Genomic DNA, 21682 nt, shown 5'->3' on the forward strand with positions numbered 1-21682 from the left:
AAAGTTTATAATTTTTTTGTGTCCCACTTAACTCCTGAGCACTGATGTGGAATTTCAGTGAAAACTGTTCTGGCTCTCTGCAGCTCTGATGGACAGAGTCTCTATATTAGTGAACACACCTCCCAATAAAACTGGTTTCATTTATTTGCATTCTTTAGTAAGTGAATGGACACCCACTAGAAGGTCTCAAACTGGTGAAGCTCCAGTGACTTTACTCCTACAGTTCATGAGCTGTTGGAATTATTTACAAATTTGGCTGATGAAATTCATCTCTAAGCAGCTCCATTTCAATCCCTGCCCTCCACAAACCAAGCCTGGCAGTGAGCTCAGTCCTGCAGGGGCAGGAGGGGAATTTTCCACAGCTGTGACATGTTTGGATCAAGGGTCACTTTCTGCTGCCCTCTCATGTCACCTGCACCCCTCAGAGCCCCTGAGCTCTGCAGGACATTTGCTCTGCCAGCTGCTCCTCAGTCACTCCACAGGGCAAATCATCAGCTCCACCATTTTGGTGCACTGATCATTTTTTTTAAAAAGTGTCTGTACACTGATCATTTTCTTTAAAAAGTGTCTAAGTGTGAATTTAATCTACTTATTTTTGATGTCCGGTGAAGCTTTAGACAGCAATTTAATCATTATTATTGGTATTGTACAGCTGCTCCCTGGAGATGCTTAAACCATGTCAAAAAGGGAACCAACATAATGAGCCTGACAGAATTTCAGAGGGAGAGATTAAATTTAGGATAATGAGCTCTGCTGCATTTTTAATGTTATTGCAACAATTCACACCACTGCATCCTGTTCATCTCTGGACTCAAAACTGAATTGTCAATTGGGAATTAGGCTGTGCAGATTTATTCTTTTTCAAGTATTTTCCTCTTATAAAGATTAAGAACAAGACAAAAGGAGCAGTACACCTCCTCTGAGATGGGGTGGAATAAATTCTGTCTGTGTAGGAGCTGGAGCAGCCTCTTCTTGCACAGGGTGCAGATGCCCCTGGCTGTGTGAGCTGCAGCTGTGGGTTTTGGAGCCCAGGCTGCAGTCCTGCCTGGCACAGGGGGCTGTGAGCTCACAGGGCTGGGGGCTGCTGACCCTCCACCAGGCTCTGGGGCTCAGCTGGAAAAATTCCCTTTCACTGGTGGAGCATTATTCTGGAATTTTTATCCCTCACCCCTCTCTCCTGACAGGAGCAGCACCATCCTTTGGTACTGAGAGCAGTGACTCCCTTATCTTGGCAGCTGAACAATGTGATTTAATTGATAGGAGTAATGACAATTAATTACTGAATACCAATTAGTGTTCTGGTTTCTGAGGGAATGGAGATTGGGGATGGAAAGCAGGTTGGATGATACCAGATGAAGAAATCATTCCTTTGATGTAAAGGGCAATAAGAAGGTGTTTCACCCACCACAGGATGAGAAATGAAGCAACTTTGTGAATGTTCCCATCAGTCAGGGTTCATTCTCTGATGCAGACAGGAGCATTGTCCCCATGAGCACCTTGGGCTGTGCCCTGGGGCTGCCACCCCTGGAACTGGATTGCTCCTCTTGGCAAAGCTGCACTGGTGACGGAATGGAGAGAGCACAAAGCAGCTGAAGCTTGTTGCAGTAAAACAGAAGCAGCAGCCCCAAATGGGACTGTTAGTTTGGTTTAATCAGCTCCTGCCCTCACAGAGCAGCAGGGGCTGAGCCCATCTGTAAAATGTGTAAAATCTGTAAAATGTGGGGCTGGATCTGCCTGGGAATGCACAGCACAGCTGATGGTGGCCCGACCTGATGTGTTTTTTTGTGGTGTGCTGAAATGCCAGGGTGGAGTCCGGAATGCCTCGTTTATTAGCTCACAATTAGGAAGAATAAGGATGCAATTAGGGTTTGGAAAGATGAGGTTAAATGCCCATTTCCTGCACGGGGGAGGGAAGGCTGCTGCTGTTTGATGCTAGCAGGGCAGGCTGGGCAGCAGCTCTGAGCTCTGCAAATGGCCCAGGACATGCCTGGAGCTCCTGCAGGGCTCAGCCTCAGCTCCCCTGGCCCTGGAGCTGCACATCCTCCTGTGCAGAACCTTCCACTGCACCTGGATTGCTTCAGTCCTCCCTTCTCCTGTCTGCCCTCCACCTCAGGTTTGCAATCAATTCAGGTCTCTGCAGCCTCTTGTCAAAAGACAAAATCTGGATTTCTGCCTGTCCCACTGCGCTGCTCCCCTCCATCCCTTTCCCACCCCTGTCCTGTCCCTCAGAGCAGTTTCTTGGCACAGGAACCAGCTCAGCCCTGCTGAGGGTGGCCCTGCCCTGCAGACCCCGAGGCACCTTCCAGGAGCCACCAGCCCCTGCAGCAAAACCCCCCTGAGACCATCCTGCCCCCAGTGCCGAGGGCTCTGCTGGGGCTCTGCAGTGATTTGGTCCCCGGATGACACAGAAGGACAAAGCTGGACACTGCTGGGGCAGGGGCAGAGCAGCCCTGGGCTCCTCAGGGATGAGAAATTCCAGCACTGCTCACACCTGCAGGCTGTGGGAGCTGTCAGTGTCCTTGCACAAAGCATGTTTCATTTTCTATTCTGTTTTGCACAATCTCCCCTGTACATCTGCAGTGTTTCTGTAAATAAAGTCTCTTTTGCTTCTCCATTGCACAAAGAATTATGTTGCATTATCCTTTCTGCCACTCTCCTATAGCCTAAAATGCAACAAAAGCCTTGTCCCAGGTAGCACTTTGAGAAAATAATTTTTATTGAAACCAATATTAATTAAACCAATAAATATGTATTGAAATTATTTTTATTTCAATTTTTATTGACAATATTTATTGAAATATTTTTATTTTCACACACTTTTCACTGTGCCCCCTGGCAAATGGAGCATGATGTTTAACTGCTCCTTGAAAACATTCCTGGGATAAGATCATTAGTATATAAAAATGCTTTCTCAACAGAGGCAGCTTTTGTTGAAAACCTTCACTGGTGGTGGATTTGGAGTAATTAAGTGAAATGTAATGACTCACAATAACAGACCAGCCCTGCAGAGCTGTTTCCCCTGGGAGCTGATGAGACACGAGCCCAAGTGAGGTGAGCTGGGCATTTCTGAGCTGTGCAGGGACAGGCAGGTCTGTGCTGGGCTCCCAAACCTCAGAGACACACAAAGATCAGAATTTAATTCTCATGTCTCTCCTATGGCTGCTTTATAATTAATTTCTCTGAACCAGTTTGTTTTTCTGCTGCCAAACACTTCAATGCTTATATGTAAATTACCAACATCTAAAGCTGTCTTTCCTCAGAAAGAATACAAGGCAATCATCAGATAAAAGTCATTACATATTCACAGCTATTCTGCTCCACGATAATAAAACATTCTTAGGCAAAGGTGACCTTTTTACAATAGACTTATTAATGTCAGGACTTCAGAATTGTCTCTCCTTATTACAACTCTTACCAAAAACATTAAAAAGAGTGAAGTTTATGATCTTAAAAATGTGTCAAAGCACAGCCATTAAGGGCATTGTCACACAATCTTGTTTATATAACCCATTTTTTGTGTTTCATGTGGAAAATATTGAGAGAATACAGAGATTCTTGACAGAACTCTGTGTTCATGACTTCTTTTGACTTCTGATCATATTCTAGGGAGCCCAGATAAGATTTCTAGCTCTCACATTTATGGCCTTGGAAATCTCCCTGGCTCCAAGAACAAATTATCCCATACACATGAGAACATCAACTCCTTTGAATGCAGAAACATTTTTGGATTGTCCTGAGTTTGTGCCCCCAGTGCAGGGCAGATCTGCTGTGATAAATCGTGACTCCATTTTCTTCATGCAGGAAAAGCCAATTCTTTATTCACATAATTCATTTTAGGAGTTTTTACAGACCTCATGTTTGACTCCCATTGGTTAGTAGTTTTCTTGCCACCCAATTCATTGGTTAGTAAATGACATTTTACTTGTCCATCAAATCTCTCTATTCTTGGATTTTTTTTTTTCTTTTGCAGATGCATTTGTTTTCCCCCTCAGAATAGGTTGTTGTGTTAATGAACTTTTCATACCAAGACTGTTTTGGGAACTTGCAAACCACTTAGCTGCACTTAGAACAAGTGACAAGCCAGTTATTAATTCATCAGAGCAAGGCCTGATTTTATGAGGCCTTTCTTTTATAGTTTCTCTGCCTGTCTGTGACAGGCAGATCCATTAAAATCCAGAGTATCCCAGAATTTCCATCTGCTTTTGCAGTCTCCATCCCAGCAGGGCTGGTGATGCTCATTGAGCTGCTGTGCCAGCAGGATTCAGCCCCTTGTGCCTCCACTTTGGTGCCTCTCCAAAATCAATATTTTAAAGAAACTTAAATTATTCCTCCTACAGGAGTCATGATTCATGCAATGCTAGCATCAATATTAATACAATAATCGAACTTTAAAGCAACCTGTCATGCCATGGAGCAAACTGGACTCAGAGCAGAGCAGCTGCAACTGGAGACAACTTATTGTGAAAAGAAAATACTGAAGGAGGGAAAGTACCAGATTTTTCAGAGCCACCCTCTGGGCTGGGCTGGGGACTGAGATTTGCCTTTTTGGGGTGTTCCCTCCCTGCCTGTGTCCTGTGGCACTGCAGGCACATCCACTCTGCTCATCCTCCCTGGAAATAAAGAATCAAGAGAAACAGTCACAGCAAAATTCTCATTCTGTTCTGAAGACCCATTCAGGGTTTTCCTCTGGCAAACTCTTTATCCAGGGCAATCACACTGAGCTCTGTTTCTGAGCATTATCTGATGCTTTACTGTGGCCAGTCAGGATGTGTCTCCCGTGCAGGAGGCTGGGATTAGCAGAACAGAGGGAAATTACTGATTCCAATCACTTTTAAATTAAAAAGCAAGTTGGTTTAAAGGAGGAAAGCCCAGACAAAGTATTTCCATTATGCTGTTTTTTCATTATTTCCAGAAGCCTGAAGAAGTCTCTGGGAAATGAGATTCTGTTTTGGTAGAAGATGCAAGTGCAGGTTGGGAAAGGGATCAGAGGCAGCTGGTGCAGAAGGAAAAGGGAAAAGAAAAATCATTTGTTATGAATTCTTGCTCATGGCTGCCAGCAGAACAGAGGAAGAACCAAATCCCCTGGGATATCCCAGCTGGCAAGAACTGAAAGGCTGAGCTCCAACCACACCAGCAAACAGAAAAAAACAATTTAAGAGCCCTGGAGACCTCCAGATTTGTGGGTTCACCAGTGCATTGCTGAGCACTGTTGGTTTAATCCCAGGAGTTGCATGGTGATGTATAAAGTGAAACAGGATCTCAGCTCCAGGCCAGTCTCATCTCTCCTGTGTCTGCTGCTCCAAAAAATAAAGGGTTTTGGTTAAAGCAAGCACAGCAAGGAAAGCAGGGTTTTTTGATTGTAGGGAGTCCTGACATGGTCTTCTGAACACTGAGGGCAAATTATCCATGGGAAATAACTTTGATTGTTCACTCCATTGTTTGCTCTCAATCCTAATTTGGTACATTCAGGTAAATACAAAATTCTCTCATTGCAAACAAATATTTATTTCCACCCCTCGCTGCTGGGGGTTTGGGTTGCTCTTGACTTGTTCTTGTTCATGATTTTTGGAAATGCTCTTCTGCACCTTTTTTTGTCAAACAGTGCATTTTGCATGGTTCCAGCTTTGCTGCAGCTATTTAGTTTTTCTTTGATGGAAGTAGAACTAATACTTGAATAATCACTTTGATTTTTATTTGAGGCAGCTGTGCTGGGACAGAACCTATTGTTCAGATCTGTTACCTTTTACACAACAGAGATAAATTAATTACAGGGCTTTCCCCTGACATCCAGGCTCTTGCCTGAGAATGTTCACATAAAAGATGAATGACAATGAGGTTCTCATTACAGCTTGATGAATTATCCTTTCCACTTCAGTTCCAGGAAAGTCTGCTTCATGGTCAGCACTCCTGTTTGGGCCCTGCTGTGTTTTCCTCTCATTGAATTCAAATTGTGCAGCTGCTGTCAAACCACCTCTGTTGGAGCAATCCATTATTTGTGCTGCCCTTTAGAATTCTCCACTTTTCCAGGGAATTTGCCACAGTGATTTGCCAGGTGTCAGCAATTGCCTCTCCCTGATTTTGCTTTGTGCCCATCACAGAGCTGGGGCTGCTGGCAGGAGTGGCAGCACAAGGGCCAGGAGAGCATCACACAGTGATCTTGTTGGCATGTAATGCTCATTTTAGTTAAAACTGGGATTTATTTGGGGCAGGAGTGAAATGTGCAGAGGTGTTTGCTGGGATTGTACACACTGGGGTCATTTCCAGTTTGGGAGTGCTGAGGGGGCTCCCCTGTGCCCCCAGCCTTGCCATGCCCTGAGCAGGGACACCCAGTCCAAGGCACAAGGACCATCCTGCCTGCTCTGACAGGGTCACCTGGTGCTTGGAAAGCTGCTGTCCACAAAAGCAGAGTCAAAAGGCCCATCCCTGCCAGCTGCTGTTGCACAAAGAAAGAACATTGTGTTTCTTGCTCGCAGCCCTTGGCACTTTATCACGTTCCTTTACTTGTATCTTTAAGTGTCAACACCTTGATCAATTTTATTACACCTGCCTGTGGTCAGAATGTTACAAATGGTGGCTCTGGTTGGTGTGTGGGGACAGGAATAAGTCATTTGAAATGACTGTAAGTGAAAACATCAAAATACTGCTAGAAGAATAGCTGCGGTGGTGTGAAGCTGTGGTTATTGAGGTGTCAATATTCACATTTATATCCTTTCCTAAAGCTTCCCAGACCTCACCAGAGCAGTGACACCAGGGCAGTGACACCAGAGCAGTGACACCAGGGCAGGAACACTGCTGCTCCAGTGACACCAGAGCAGTGACACTGCTGCTCCCACCCACCACAGCCCTGCAGGGACTTCTCTCCTTGCTGCTAGAAAAAGAAAACACCGTGGGAATTCACCCGCCAGCTCTTCCAGGAAAGCTCTGATCTCTCCAACCATGGAATAAAACCGAGCAGACCATCAGTGAGCCATATGGGCAGGGAGCAGCCTCCCAGCCCCGGGGACAGCCCTGCCTGCTGTCCCTGCTGCGATTAGAGCAGCTTAGAGCAAAGCTGGCACTGTGAGTGCCCCGAGCCCCAGGCACTCCCCTGACCTTGGCAGATATTTTATTGCTATTTTGGCTGGCTCTGTCCTTGGCAGGTTGCTGGGGTATCAGCAGATGCAACAGAAATGGTGGAGACAGCTAATTTCAGAGGAACACAGAGTCCTTCCACAGCTCATGGGAAACGTGCTCAGGGTTTGGAAATCTCCTTCTGGTGGCATGGGTTAAATGTGGAACTGCAAATGGAACAGCAGGAATTCCTTCAGTCATCTTTCTGAAATTCAGAAATCACAGGAATGTCAATTGGCACTGTGCTGTCAGTGCTGCTGCTCCTGGGCTGCTCTGGTGCTTCTGCCAGCAGCAGAGATGGACAGAGCTCTGGGCAGGGAGCACACCCAGCTGGGCTCACAAACCAGCCCTGCACCCCACTCAGCCTCACGCTCCTTCATCCCCCTGAAATGGGTGTTTTCCCCAAAGACAATCTTCCTAAAGCAGCTCAAACAGGTTTGCAATTACTTTTCATCACATTAGTCTTCTGCTCTGAAAATCTCAACCTCAACATCAAGTCCATTTCGAGAACTTGGGAAAGAGTTTTTTTTCTTCCTGTTCTATTTTTGTAAGATGAGCATTTTAACAAAGAGCTTTCCTCTCTGCACTTAGAAAACCTCAGTGAATTAGTGGAGAACAGAACAGTCTCTGCTCTAATGACAAGATGCTCCTGCCTCTCCCAGTTCATGTTCTGGATGCCTGCTGACAAATCACCTCTTGTGAGAGAAGAACCAGATATTTTGGGTGAGGGAAACATTTAGATAGAGGAACTTCAGAGAAGTGCCTGCCATGAGCAGCTCCTCACCTGTGTGAGCTGTGAGCTGTGTTGCTCACCTGTGTCCCAGAGCACATTCCAGCAGGTTTTCTGAAACCAAAGCTCCCAGAGCAGGTGTGGCCCAGTTAACACCTGGGCACCAGCCAGGCTTGGGGTGGGATAATAACTTACATCCCATTGTTTTAAATCCCAAAACAATCTAGGAGTAAAACAGATTACTGAATAGCTGTTACCTTTGGGACTCTGCTGTGGCAGGTCCTAGAGAACTGAGGTGCAGTGGTTTAATTAGCCAGGGTTAATTAGAGGTCAGTTTTGGCAGTTGCTGCAGAAGTGTTTCTCTTCCCATCCAGACATGGAATGGAATCAGCTCCATGTCACTGCAACAGCCAGCCTTGACAAAATAATCACCATTCTCATGCAGAATATTCAAATAATTCCCTGAAGTGCAATGTAAGGGAAAAGAAAACAAAAGAAAATCATAATTTGCTGTTATACTTCTTACAAATTGGAAGCTGAGCTGCCCTTCCAGGCCCTTTTTGATGTCCAGCCCTGCCCTCAGGAGGGGCAGACAGTGGCACAGCTGCAGGACAGAGCCCCTGGTTCAGAGCCAGGAGCTCACTGGGGTCACTGACTCATCCCCTCTGGGTCCTCACCCTGTTTGCTGGAACTTCTTACACAGTTAATATTTGCAAAGCTTCTGATTTCATTGTTTAATGTAATTTTATTCAGTAAAGCTGCCTCATTGCATAAAGGTCTTGGTATTTAATATTTAATAGCACAAATCCCACGTGAGTCCCAGGCAGAGGATAAAAATTACATTTTAAATTAATGTGCACTCGGTGCCTGCTGCTCTTTCTGCATTTGAAGGCCACTTTGAGCCCAGCAGCCCTTGCAGGGCAGTGTCTCTGCTCTCTGCCAAAATGCCCAGAGAGCCCCACAGCAGGGGCAGCACATTGTCCTGCCCTGCAATGTCCCATTGCCTCACTGAAATTTACATATATACACACATATCCAACATTTCAGATTATGTAATGCCACCATCTGCTGCTTTGCACCAACAGTGCTCAGCCTCCACCTCTGCTGCTTCCTGCAGGGGTGTCCCCAGCCAGGCCCTGGGCAGGGATGGAGCAGGGGCTGGGCTGCCTGCTCTCCTCTAACCCAGCCCCTCTGCCCTCTCTGGGGCAGAAACACCAGTACTGCACACACACCCGGGAGTTGCCTCTTCTTCCTCTTGTACAAACAGGCAGCTTTGCTTACTTTGGTAGGCAAAGTTACTGCAGGGTCAAGTGGGAAGAAGAGATTGGCAGGAAAGGAGCAAACCCTCCTTAAACAAAAATGTCTGCAGTAATTAGCAAACGTGGCAAGAATGAGCTGATAAACAAGCAAAAGGTAAGAAGGGACAGCAAAGCTTCAGGGCAGTTAATTAAGATGGGAAATGAACAGAGACCCAAAATTTCTGCAAGCATTTAGCAGATGGGAGGGTACACTGTGGTGTTTGTTCAAGCAGTGAGAAAAAGCTGGAAATGGAGGATTCTGTTCCATTTTTAACAGGAACTGGTTTGTTTTCCAGGAACAAGCCTCAAGGAAAGCAAGACAACATTTAATTTCTTTGCCTGCATTTGTATTTCTGCTGTTGAGGATCCAAGCAATGGGAGCTCCTCTGAAGGGGCAGCCAGCTCTGCCCTCAGGTGTCTCAGCAGCGCTTTGGTGGGTGGGATGGGGGTGACTGTGCCCTGCTCAGGGCTCAGCCTGTTCATTGCCTGACCCCCCTCGGGCCCTGCTGCCCCTCGGCCGAGAGCTGGGACAGACGGGGAGCAGCCAAACCCCAAACCCGGCTGGGGCAGCTGGGAGGGACAAAAACCGGGGGAAACGCGGGAGGGGAGTCCCTGTGCCTGTACAAGAGATCTGAGCGACGGGAACGTGGCTGGGGAGAGGGGCTCGGCTGCCACCATCATCACCATCATCATCACCATTATCATTACCATCACCATCATTATCACCATCACCATCATCCCCTGTGCCTGTACAAGAGATCTGAGCAGCGGGAACGTGGCTGGGGAGAGGGGCTGGGCTGCCACCATCATCACCATCATCATCATCATCATCATCACCATCGCCATCATCACCACCATTATCATGATCATCACCATCATTATCACCATCACCATCACCATCATCATCATCCCCTGTGCCTGTACAAGAGATCTGAGCAGCGGGAACGTGGCTGGGGAGAGGGGCTGGGCTGCCACCATCATCACCATCATTATCACCATCACCATCACCATCATCATCATCCCCTGTGCCTGTACATGAGATCTGAGCGACGGGAATGTGGCTGGGGAGAGGGGCTGGGCTGCCACCATCATCACCATCATCATCATCATCATCATCATTACCATCACCACCATCACCATCACCATCACCATCATCACCATCTCCACCATCATCATCACCGTCATCATCATCACCATCACCATCATCCCACGTGCCTGTACAAGAGATCTGAGCGACTGGAATGTGGCTGGGGAGAGGGGCTCGGCTGCCACCATCATCACCATCATCATCACCATTATCATTACCATCACCATCATTATCACCATCACCATCATCCCCTGTGCCTGTACAAGAGATCTGAGCGACGGGAATGTGGCTGGGGAGAGGGGCTGGGCTGCCACCATCATCACCATCATCATCATCATCATCATCACCATCATCATCATCATCACCATCATCATCATCCCATGTGCCTGTACATGAGATCTGAGCGACTGGAATGTGGCTGGGGAGAGGGGCTGAGCTGCCACCATCATCACCATCACCATAATCATCATTATCATCATAATTACCATCACCATCATCATCATCACCATCACCATCTCCATCTCCCCCTGCAGCTGTGGGGGGTCCTGTGCCCTCAGCTGCCCCCACTCCCACCCGGAGCAGTCCTGCTGCAATGACACCGTGCCCAGCTCGTGCTGTCTCAGCTGGAGCTCTCTTGCTCTTGGGGTGGGCAGTGAGAGGGATTGTTGGGGATCTGGGGCAGAGGGATTGGGATCCCTTCACAGGGGCAGGGCTGCATTCTGTTTCATTTTTTGGTGGGCTCACTGTTGATGAAGAGCAGGGGGTTGATGAATGTTTTGAGGAAGTGATCAATTACCTGGCATGTCTGCAGCACTGAGGATTTTATCACATCAGGATGATGGTGATTGATTCTTTCTCCCTTTTTCCAGGTCTGCAGCAGAGCAGCAATCTGTGGATGCCTGATTGCAGCTGACAGGTAAGTTGTGAAGCCAGCTCAGCAGTGACCGTGACAATCCTCCCTGCCTGGTGTCCCCACTCCCTTCCAGTCTGTAATGGTTTGATGGAGACCTGCTGTCAGGGTGATGGAGACCCGGGGGTTGTTAAAGGAGGACACCTCCGACTTGCTAAATTACTTTAATCTTGCAGGAACTCTATTAGCTGCTGCTGCCCCCCTTTGTGGGGGCTGGAGAAGAAAGCAAAGGCTGTAAAACTGCAGCAGGGTTTGCTCTCCCAGAAAGCTGTGGCAGAGCCTGGGAAGGGGGAATTGCAGCTGATTGAGGATTGAGCTCATTTATCAGCAGCTGTGGGGTGCAGGGGCTGGTTTGGCTCGGGGCTGTGCAGCTCTGCTTGTCCCTGCTCCTGGCGAGGATGGAGCAGTTCCTGTAGGATGGAGCAGTTCCTGTAGGATGGAGCAGTTCCCGTGTCAGGCTGCTCCTGGCTGGGCTCCATCCCGCTCCAGGGAACAAGGGGGCTGCACTCACCAAACCTGGGCACCTGTTTCTCTGGAAACCAGGCTGCAGGTGCAGTTGGTATAAAGTCCCTCTTTGCCACAAGAAATGCCAGGGCTGGTTTGGGCTAATCACTAATCCCACTGTTCCTTTATTCTTGCTGTGTTGGGTGACACGGAATGCTGTGTGCCCCATTTCTGCCCACCTGCAGTGGGAAGAGGGAACAGCAAAAGGAGCCCAAAGGGGGCAGGGAGGCACTGAAAAAAATCTTTGCAATGAAATGTGCTGATTACCGGTAAGAAGAAACTTAGTTTATTATCTGGTTTTTAAAAGCTTGAATAATTTTAGCCGTTGGCTTTATCATCAGGCAAAATAACCATTTCAGTTATTATCTTTAATAACTTTGTAGGAAATCTTTTAAGTTCTTTTCCATGAATCCTACTTCAAATGCACCTGCAGAGATAAAAGCAGCGAACTTACCCCAATGAATAAGTGATAAAGCAGAAATATCAGTAAGAACATCAGAGCTCACCCCGTGCTGCAGCCAGCCCGTGCCCTCCCTGGGTCTGCTGGCTGCAGAACTCTTTTCTGGAGTTCTGTCATTCCTGGCAGCTCCTCCAGAGAGTTCATTAGGGTGAGCATTAATGTGCTGGATCCAGGAAACTGCTTTTCCTGACAGGATGCCAGCATCTGTTCCAGGCTGTGCAGGGGGAGCTGTGTGGCTCTGTGGTGTGTGTGCTGCAAATGGCATCACTTCCACCCCTCCTGGAGCAGAGCTGTGACTGGAGTGCACCTGGGAACAGGTGCACAGAGCACAGAGCACAGAGCACAGGGGTACAGAGCACAGAGCACAGGTGTACAGAGCACAGTGCACAGAGCACAGAGCACAGGTGTATAGAGCACAGGTGCACAGAGCACAGGGGTGCATAGCACAGGTGTATAGAGCACAGGTGCACAGAGCACAGGTGTACATAGCACAGGTGCACAGAGCACAGGTGTACAGAGCACAGGTGTACAGAGCACAGTGCACAGAGCACAGAGCACAGGTGTATAGAGCACAGGTGCACAGAGCACAGGGGTGCATAGCACAGGTGTATAGAGCACAGGTGCACAGAGCACAGGTGTACATAGCACAGGTGCACAGAGCACAGGTGCACAGAGCACAGGTGTACAGAGCACAGGTGTACAGAGCACAGTGCACAGAGCACAGTGCACAGAGCACAGGTAACCTCCAGGGTTAGGGATTCATGACTGTGGTTCCAGCACCAGAGAGCCCCAGCTCCATCCACAGCCTGAGCACTGTGCTGCCCTGCCCTGCTGCTGTGTCTGAGAGTAACCCCTGCACAGAATCTGGAAAAAATAAAATAATAAAATAAAATAAAATAAAATAAAATAAAATAAAATAAAATAAAATAAAATAAAATAAAATAAAATAAAATAAAATAAAATAAAGGAATTGAGCAAAGGAAAGTGTAGTAATACTGAACAAGTTTGGGCCACTGTGCCATGTCTGAACAAATCCAAGCTGTGCTCTGTATTCTGTGCACCAGCCAAACTGTATTTAGCTGTTTTTCTCCATATTTTACTGCCTAGTTGTTTTTCTGCATATTTCTTGGTTTAGACCAATGTTTATAACAAGTGCACAAAATAAGCCATTTTTAAATGTTTTTCTACCACTTGTTGAGACCCTTCAAGGCCACTGAAACATAAATTGTGCTAAATTGGGAGAGAAGGAGCCAAAAAACAAAATACCAAAATTAAAAAACCCCCAAAAAATAATTTAAACAACCACCAATCACCGTAAATAAAAAGCTCATACAAAACACACAGACAACATAAAAACACCAAGAAAAAATTACATAATCACATAAACAATAATCTTAAAATATGTAATTAGAAGTGCCCAGTTTGCTTTCCCAGCCCAGGCTGTGCTCCCTCCCTGCTGTCCTGAGGGAGGAGCAGAGAGGAAAAGCACCAGAGTAAAGGAGCCCCATCAGTGAATTGGTGAAATCCTCTCTCTCTGGCTGACTGTATTCATTCTGACAGGAGCCTCTCCTCCTTCCCTGGAGTGCTCTGGCAAGTGAGACTCCTGCAGATAAAGAGAGGATCAGCTGAATGCACAGCCATGCATAATTTAGGAGGGCAGGAGCCTTCTGTGCATCCCATCACAAAATGGCATTCAGGAAGTGCTAACACAACTCCTTTGTGCAGAGATGTTTCTGTGGGTCTCTTGTTTTTCAGCAGGACTTGGCCATCAGCCCCTGCCAGGAATTTAAAATTGACCATCAGGAGGGATGGTGGCAGGGCAGGCACTTCACTGGCACATTGGTTCATGTGTGCCCACAGCCAAAATAAAGAAATGACTGTGGATCCTGGAGTGGGTTGGCTTTGGAGGGTGGCATGAATAAATGATGGAAGAATACATTTCCCTTGAATTCACACTTTTTACCCGTAAGTCATGAAAACAAATTTGATGCTAGAGAAAACAGCTGGAAAGGGAGACAAGGACATCTCTTTCATTCCAAGGGTGTGGAGAGAAAGTGTTTTATGTCTGTGGACCAGGTGTGTGAGAGGAAAGAGCCATAACTCTTTACCTTATGTGTATCTGTTCCCATCAGGTGGATGTTTCATGCAGGGAGAAAGACCAAAGGAATAATTAAAGTTAGTGTTGATATTTACTTGGACTAACAGAATGTTGTGCAACATCACCTGAATGAAAATCGAGCTTGTGATTAGGTGGTTCATCCTGTTCTAACAATGCAGAATGATTAATTCTTCTTTTTCATGCCACAAATAGTAATTAAAGAGAAATATTACATAGCTGCACCTGGTTTTCATTATACAGTTGCAACAGTGTGTAAACCAAATCTTTTATTGATGAGAACAGCCATAAGTTTGAAAACTGAGTGAAGAGCACGAAAACCCCTCTGAGGCTCCCTGGAGACGTGTGAGAAATCTGCAATTATTAAAACATACGGTGGCACACGGTGATTGCTGACAGCTCCTGTTGGGGCTGTGAGCCCTCCTGTCTCTGACCTGCAGCTTCTCTGGGGCTCCAGCTGGGCTGGCTACATGCAGATATAGATATAGATAGATACAGATATAGATACAGATGTATAGATATAGATATAGATATAGATACAATGTATAGATATAGATATAGATGTATAGATATAGATATAGATATAGATACAGATGTATAGATATAGATATAGATATAGATATAGATGTATAGATATAGATATAGATATAGATATAGATACAGATATAGATATAGATACAGATATAGATATAGATATAGATATAGAGATTATATAGATACAGATACAGATATAGATATATAGATATATAGATACAGATATAGATACAGATATAGAGATACAGATATAGATATATAGAGATATAGATATAGATATATAGTATAGTGATGTTGATCTGTTTCTGCTGTTTCCAGGTCCATGTGTGCTGGGACATTCACCAGCAGCCAGTGGCCATCACCCACTGCCATTCTCTACGTGTGCACATCTATTTACTGATATTGATCAATATTCATTTCTCACAAATGGTGCTCCATCAGAGCTGGTGTCAGCTGAGGATCACCTTTTCCAGGTGATTTCCAGCAGAGGCTGTTTTTGCAGCAGTCATTCCAATGAGCTGCTCAGCCCCTGGCTCCTGGCACAGCTTTGCTCAGGCTGCCCTGGCCAGGCTGATGCCTCTGTCCCTCTGGGGGTGCCACAGCTCAGGGTGGCCTCAGCAAGCCCAGGCTGCCTCTGGCCATTTGGGGTCCCATCTCTGCTCCCCTTTCTGGGCAGAGTGCTCAGCCCTTCCCACAGCGCCCAGGCTGCCTCTTGGTCGTGGATGATGCACCCTGGATTTCTACTTAATTTGGTGCCCACTGGTTTTCTGGGTTTGTTCTTGCACATTTGTCTTATTTTTGCACTTGTCCTCGGTAACCTGACCCAGTTTCCACTCTCCCTGTGGCAAACCCCAGAGTCCACAAGACATCAAAGATTGTCTATGTCCTCTTCCAAATTTGTTGTGAAATGATTGTCTGGAGGCAAACGATAATTTCCTAAGACTGCAGAGGATTGAGCAAAGCCCCGTTTCAGATGGCAGCAGCCTCAGCTCTGCAGTAATTTCTGTCTTTGGCCACTCTGCATTAACCCTTCGTGGTTCTGCTGCTTGTTTTCCTGAGCCCCTGGGACCAGGCACAGCTCTGGCACAGGGAGATGCTCCAGCTTGTCCCTGCCCCGTGGCACAGAGAGGGACAGAGCCTTGCCCTGTCTGAGCAGAGTTTTGAGGGCTGAGCACAGAGGGGCAGTGGCAAGAGTCAAATGAGGAAGAGGAAATTTCAGACCAGTCTCTTACGTATCTGATGTTACTTAGCAAAATATGCAGAGAGATATTCTCTGTCTTTAAATAGAGCTGCATACTTTATCTATCAGGAGAGCAAGTCTGGTGTGTCAGAATATGTAAATATACTGAGTAGCTCTGAGGCTGGCAAAAGAGCCAATATTAAAAAAACAGATTTAATTCTCTGGCTGCCTCACATGCTCTGCTGCAGATGCCTCCCTCCTTGGGAAATGACAGATATTGTTTAACACACTCTGAGCTGTCACAGCTCAGTTCAGTGTCTAGTGCTCCTGGATGTAATTGGGATTTTGTACATTTTCCTAGTCATTTCTTGGGAATGATGCTCTACAAAGTCAAGCTGAAAATCAATTGCAAAGCTGACTTCTTGCAACTTCCACAGCTTTTCTTTTCTTGGAAGTTGGAGTGTTTTCCTGAGAGAAAATTGAATCCTGTGTTTCCCTGCTATGTCTGGGTTTGTAGCTGCTCCATCTTATCAGAGGGGAGATTTCATTAGGGAACTTTTGAGAGGTTTTCTTTTAATTAGAGGAGGTATCATACTTCCTTGGTCAAACTGCAGCTGCTAATTCCCAGCTGTCATTGTGGAATTTGTTTAATTAAGAGCAGAATTATCTGCATGACTGGAGAACCATGAGACAGGAGGCAGATTTTTGAACGTTTGCAGGGTAAGAGTTGTTGCTGGGGTAAATCAGCTCCATTTCAGGGCCACAAAAAAGAGCATTTTGTACTGTGAGAGCCAGGGGGATGAAAACAGCACAGCAGCAGGAGCTGGGGGGGCTCTGCTCCTCCCCTGAGGAGTTTTAAAGCCTGGAAAGGTACCAACCCATTAAAAATCTCATAGCAAAAGGTGAAAATTTCAGAAAAAGCTTGACCTGTTAATGAAGGATTTAGCTGAACGTTTGTGTAAATATTTATACTGCACTATACCATCAGCTTGGCCAGTTAATCTGCTTTCTGTGCTAAGGGCTCTGAGTAGTTTACAATAAAAATTAGTGCTGTATCTGGCCTATTGCTCTTTTTATATTAAAAATTTAAAAAGATAGATGCAAAAGCCTGTTTCTGAGGGGCCACTGATCGTTTTTCTCTCTTTTGGAAAATAAAACCACTAAAAGGCAACAGGAAGGGCCAGTTCCTGGGAAGTCTGCTTGGTTTGCTTGTCATTTTGCAAGACAACTTCTATTTGCAAATGGAAAATTCTTAAGGATTTAAAATGTCACTTAGAGCATCTGCAATTGCCCTGTAGAAGAGTTTGTTCACCTGTCAGCCTTCATAAGCATATGAACATGAATTTCTCTTACTGCTGGGAAATCTTGTCCAATTCTCACCCTTTTCAGTGTGGTTGGTGAGGGAGCAGCCTGGAGTGAAACACAGGAATGTATTATTGCATTTGACACTTTCACACATGCTGTGCCTGGTGTGTCTGAACATTGAACGTGGAGCAGGGGCCCCTCAGCCCCTGGATCATCCTGGGCTCATTCTGCCCCCTCCATCTTCCAGGACCTGCCAGAGAGTGACTGTGTGCAGCTCCTGTCCAGGGCACTGTCAGCAGCAAAACCTGTGTCTGACCAGAGCAAGGAACAGCCCACTGAGCCAACAGCTCTGCACCACGTGTCTGCAGCAATTCTTGCAACAGATGTGCTGAGGATGGGAAAAACTTATTTTAGATAAGCCAAATAATCTTTTCAATTATCTTTTGCTGAAAATATTGTATTTTTTGTAGGCATTCAAGAGTGCTGTGGCATAAAATACCAGCCTAATTATCATTATCTTCTCTATTATGTTTGCTGAAATATTTTCTGGAGTTGACAAATATGCAGCTATTTTGTTATTTGGGAGGGAGACTTCAGCAGCTGGGTAGTTCATTTCTTGACTGTGCAATTTGATCTGCATATTTCATTTCAGGGAGATGCTGTCTAAAGGGACAGCAGCAGCTCAGATTCATTTATTAGATTATTCCATCCTGGTGGGAACAGCTTCCTCAGGTGGGTCCTGCTGTTCCCAGGGCAGTGTCACCCCACTCAGGGCAGTGTCACCCCAGTGTCACCCCCATCCCTGGCAGTGTCACCCATCCCTGGCAGTGTCACCCATCCCTGGCAGTGTCACCCCATCCCTGGCAGTGTCACCCATCCCTGGCAGTGCTGCCCCAGTGTCACCCCTCCTGCTGCTGGTGCCCCAGGCAGTGTCCTGCAGGGCTCTGGGCTCAGCCCAGCCCCTGGCTCCTCAGGACATTGTCAGAGCTGTGGCTGCTCTGGGGCTCCCCTGGGAAGGTGCTGCCTCTGTGGGTTCTCAGCTCAGACTGTGCTTCCAGCACTGCTGTAGCCATTTATTAAATTATTGCCAAACCCACTGCCACCCCCTGCCCACTGCCTGGTCCTGAGAGCTCCAGCTGGGAAATCTCATTAGGACTGGTGTGGTTCTCACCTCCTGCAGCAGCCCTGTACACAGCCCCACAAAGGTTATTCACACCACACTGCACCACCCTGATGAAGGGCTAATTTGATAAGAATTCAATTTAAAATTCCATTTGTACTGACAAACCAGGATTTTATTGATGTCACAAATTTCCAGCAGCACAGTGACACGAGGAGTGAGTGCCTTGTTTGCAGGCCTGGAGGGGCACAAGGCACAGGATTTATGTCAAAGGATCCACGTACCTTGCAGCAGTTTGGTCTAAACGCTCCAGTAAACTGTTCACGAGTTTTCTTTCCTTTATTATCCCATTTTTCTCTGTGCTTTGCTTACAGAGATCTTGGCAGAGGCAGTGGCTGATAAGGAAACTGTTCTGTGCATCTCAAAGCTCATTTCCTCCTGGCCCTGTCCCCCTTTGGTGTCCCCCAGGCTGAGCCAGAATAAACCCCCAGCCTGGGGGGTGAGCACAGGTGAGCCTGACCTGCTGCCCACCTGTGGCACAGCCAGTCCCTGCCAGGGCTCTGCAGCTGGCACTGCAATTGCTCTGAGTTAGCACCTTGGAAAAATTGAATGTGCTCTGAAAGGAAAGATACCCCCGAAAAAAACCATGCAAAGTAAAAAGCCAGCCTTATCTGACTTAATTTCCTTTTGCTTTGATAGATTTTGCAATAAATTACTTATTTAATGGATAGCACGAAGCATCACACAGTGATATTTCAAACATTCAAACGCCTTGATCATTTAATACTATTTTCCCTTCTTTATTATGCCATGGGCAGAATTTTAATTATAATATTTATGCAAATTATGTTTGTATAATCGTATTTGAAAGACTATGTGGATCAAATTTTCCAGCCAATTTATCTAAATACAAGCCTTAAACTTTCCCTTTATCACTGTCACAAACACTCTTCTTCCTAATTTGTCATTTTAGGCACTTCCTATTACAGTATCACAGAAGGCTCAGTGTCATCTGTGGCCTCCAAAAAAATAACAGGAATCGTAGTCAGAACACAAACCCATGTTTGGGTACATGGGGAGTAGAAAATCTCACACAAAATTACTAATTTTTGAACTTGTTTTTCCCTTTCCTGTAGCTATCTGAAGTCCCACTGCCCATGACAATGATGTCTTTCCCCTCCTAAATCCGGTGAATCCTCCTGTTGGTGCTCATTAGCAAATCAGTGTCTAAAGAAAAGCAATTAGCAGATATGTGAAGGACAAAACGTGTATTGATTAATGTAATGATGACACATGCAGGACCACTCTGGACTCAAACAGAAAGTAAAGATCAAAAGGATGGGGAAAAAACAGGTGTCTTCCAATTAGGGCATAAATCAACAATTAGGAGCTTTCTGTGACTGCCTTTAATTAATCACTGCTGCTCTGTGCTCCAAAGAAAGGAAGCAACCAATATTTTCACGTAATTAAAGGAAATTATATATCCAATACCTTTTAATGTGATTAACAATGATAGGATGAAACTGTTTGAGAGCAGCAGTTAAGAGGAACATTAGCTGCCATTAAGTCTGAGCTAAATATCCAAGGTTACACCTGCCCAGCTGTGAGTTTGGAAGGTTTGCCTGGCAGGTGAGATAAAATCTTCGCTCAGATAATGAAGCGAGTGGTGGCTGGAAAGATGATAACAGGGTGGTGTTCAGAGAGCAGCTGTGCCTGGGTGAGCTGCGAATGTGCACAAACTGTCACAAAGATGCAAACGGACCAAGCAGACATTATTCTGCAATAGAAACAGATCCGGTTCCTAGTGCAAGATGCCGAGGAGGGAGGTGAGAGTGGGGCTGAGCACAGCCCAGCTCTGGGAGGGTCTTGCCCCAGCACACTCTGCGATGGAGCCTGGAGGATTCAAGCACCTGGGGTTTTTTAAAATCACCTTCATGATGTGTTGATATGTCCCACTAAATTACCTTTGCAAACCCTCTGCTAAAATTTGGCCTAAAAAGATGGAAATCAATTCCCGGTTAGTGAAATTTTCCTGGTCCTCTCTTTTAAGCAGTTAAATGACTGAGTAATAGATCCATAAATGAACATCTTATTAGCCTAATCCTGAATGGGAGAATACACAAATCAGCCATTTGTTCAGTGGATATCACTTAAGCTTGCCATCCATCTTAGTCACAGGAGCTGCCGAGTTTAATTTATCAGTGGCTGGCCAAGAGCTCCCGGGGCTGCTGAACTGCTGTGGATCAGGTTTAGCTGAGTGCAGGATCCTTCAGCTGAGCCCTCCTAATGGAGCAGCGGGGAGCAGGAGCAGCCAGGAGAGAGCAGCAGGGCGAGCACAGAGTGAGCTCACCTGCAGGGACAGGAGCTGCTGCACCTGAGCAGGTGAGCACAGAGTGAGCCCACCTGCAGGGACAGGAGCTGCTGCACCTGAGCAAGGCGAGCACAGAGTGAGCTCACCTGCAGGGACAGGAGCTGCTGCACCTGAGCAGGTGAGCACTGAGTGAGCTCACCTGCAGGGACAGGAGCTGCTGCACCTGAGCAGGTGAGCACAGAGTGAGCCCACCTAAAGGGACAGGAGCTGCTGCACCTGAGCAGGTGAGCACAGAGTGAGCTCACCTGCAGGGACAGGAGCTGCTGCACCTGAGCAGGTGAGCACAGAGTGAGCCCACCTGCAGGGACAGGAGCTGCTGCACCTGAGCAAGGTGAGCACAGAGTGAGCTCTCCTAAAGGGACAGAAGCTGCTGCACCTGAGCAGGTGAGCACAGTGTGAGCTCTCCTAAATGTGGCAGAGCTGTGGGACAGGAGCTGCTGCAGCTCTGGGATTCAGCATCCTTCACCACTACTCCCTGGGCTCTGTGCTGCCCTTGACAAAGCTGGACAAGAGCCTTGTGCTCTCTTCAAAACTGACTGATTGAGACATCATTTGGATGTAAAATCTGTCATCAGTATTCATGTCCTCAGTCTCAGATGGCTTTTATTGAGCCAGGTTTGAAATGATGGGAAATCGGAGAGCAGCAGGTTTTGAGCCAAGGCTTAGGAGGTCAGGCTGGACTTAGCACAGGTCTGTGCCCAAAAGGGCCAGAGCCTGGTCATGCACAGGGTTTGTGGGTTTTTATTAAGCTGTGTGCTTAATGGAAGAAGTGTTTGCAGAGAAGGGATGGGACAATCACCTTTGTAGCTTTGGGTGACTCAGCGTGCAGCTGCTCTCCACAATCAGCATTTCACACCCCTGGGTGAGCAAGCCCAGACTGTGGCATTCAGCACTCACTGTCCCCTGGCTGCAGACACAGCCTGCAAGGTCCCTGCACCCTCCAGACCCACACATTCC

The sequence above is a fragment of the Erithacus rubecula genome, assembly GCF_903797595.1.
Source record: "Erithacus rubecula genome assembly, chromosome: 22".
Lineage (NCBI taxonomy): Eukaryota > Metazoa > Chordata > Aves > Passeriformes > Muscicapidae > Erithacus > Erithacus rubecula.